Source organism: Myotis davidii, unplaced genomic scaffold (assembly GCF_000327345.1).
Source record: "Myotis davidii unplaced genomic scaffold, ASM32734v1 scaffold1745, whole genome shotgun sequence".
Taxonomy (NCBI): domain Eukaryota; kingdom Metazoa; phylum Chordata; class Mammalia; order Chiroptera; family Vespertilionidae; genus Myotis; species Myotis davidii.
In genome coordinates this window covers 597,609-599,604 of record NW_006295921.1, presented here as the reverse complement: position 1 = coordinate 599,604, position 1,996 = coordinate 597,609, and positions in this window count along the sequence as shown.

The following is a 1,996-nucleotide window of genomic DNA, read 5'->3' as shown; positions in this document are numbered from 1 at the left end:
ACCCGGCGCCGGGGAAGGAGGGGGCGGCGGCTGTCAGGTGTCGGCCGTGTCTTCGTGTCATCCGTCAGCGTGAGCTCCCTGTCATCCCGGCTCAGCCTCAGCCCGCGCTCTCATCGTGTTCATTATCTCGGCTCCGACCGGCCCTCCCCCCGCGCCCCATCCAGTAAATGCATCTCACTGCGACTCTCAGGCCCGATTATGAATCGATGATCATGCGGTGTAAGAGAGATAGATGGCTTTGAGTTCCATCTTGTCTTCCCTAATTGTAAAATATTAGTTACATTACACTGTGTCTTTTGATTAATGGAACTTATTTGGAGTAGCCTATCTGAGCCCTCCCCCTCCTAGAGTCCTCCACTGACTTTTGAGAATTGAGTGATTTCACTTAAAGCAGACAAATAGGCCCTTCAGCTGAGAGAGTGAGGCTGCGGGGCCGCGGGGCTGTGGGCAGGCCGGGCGCCGTGTGCTCAGGAGGCAGCGCGGGGCCAGCCAGCGCGGGGCCGGCACAGCCTGCGTGGCGACCGCCTTCCCTCCTTCCGTCCACCCCCTTTTCGGCAAACCTCGCCCATCTTGCTGACTTGCAAAACAGGATGTGAAACCAAATTGAATTAAAACGAAATAAATCGCAGGTTCCCACATTCCCACGACCAGCCAGTCAGACCCTGAGGGGACGCAGCCCAGCTCTCGCCGCGCGGGCTCTGGGTGTCGGGCGCACCCTGCCTCCCCCGTCTGACCCGGGGAGACGTCCGTCCTTTCACGCAGAGTGGGCTCCGTCTGGCACCATTGAACACGTCTGTGGAGAAAGTCCATGCTGTGCCTCAATTCCTCGTTGTGGGCAATCACCATTTTAGGGCAAAGTCAGGAATGCGGTCACTGGAACCTACCAGCTCCGTTAGAAAGGGCTGCTTACGTGTGGGGTGCACAGCGCCTGGGTCTCCAGGAACTGAGAAGGGTGACTTTGTAAACAACCCCCCCTAGAAAAAGGAGCGAGGACTGGGGACCCCAGGATGCATGGACGGGGCACCCCCAGCCCCACCTGCTGAGATGCCTGCCACGCCCGCCTGCCAGGCCCGCCGCTGCTCGGGTCTGCTCGGTGGGATACGCGCAGCGCCCGCTCCGACTTCGGATTTCCCGCTGACGTGTATTTGCATGATTCCTGGAGACACGGACTGGGCAGCGCTTCCTGGGCCCCTGCTCTCTCCCTGCATGTCCTCGGGCAGAAGACGGATTTTATTACGGGTGCAGGAAGCCCGGAACGTTTTACTTTATTTCTTAAAGACCACGGCCCTGTGCCTGCGGCTGCGGGAGAGGCGAAGGCAGGAGCACACCCGCCTGGGTCTGAAGCTCATGCTGAGGGTCTGATGCCGGGAAACAGGGAGACAGCGATGGAGGCTGCTGCCTCCTGCCGCCTGCCTGCCCCTCCATGCAGGTGCGGGAGCCCAGCTCACTTGGGCGCTGCCTGAGTGGCTCAGGCCCCCCGCCCCCCAGCCTAGAGCCGGGCTTTATTTATCGTCTGTTACTGTGGGGTTGGAGTCCTCGCTGTGGGGGAGTGTGTGCCGGAGGGTCTTTGTTCTGGGCGCCAGGGGACCCTTTGAAATGTCAGCTGCGTGGGGATGGCGGCGTCTAATAAATGTCCTGGGGCTTGAGGTGCGCGCTCTGCTCCCAGCGTCAGCCGGAGAGCGCGCGGCACGTTCTCACTGCGGCGTGTGGGCGCACAGGGACGCTCTGGGCACCCGTCAGTCCCACGGCTCGGCTGGCCTGTGTCTGTGACAGACGGAATACCGATGGCGCAGGGAACGCTGCAGCAAGAGGCAGCCAGGCCCGTGGGTCAGGCGCTCACTCGGGATGCGTTTACCTGCTCCGGGCTCAGCCCCACTCAGCCGATGGGCTCGGTGTTTCATGGAAGAGAAGTGGGTGCCTGAGAGGGGACGGGGGTGCCTCTGAGGCTCTCGCCCAGGGGAGCCCTGCGTTGGGACCCTCAGCCCACGTGGCATCC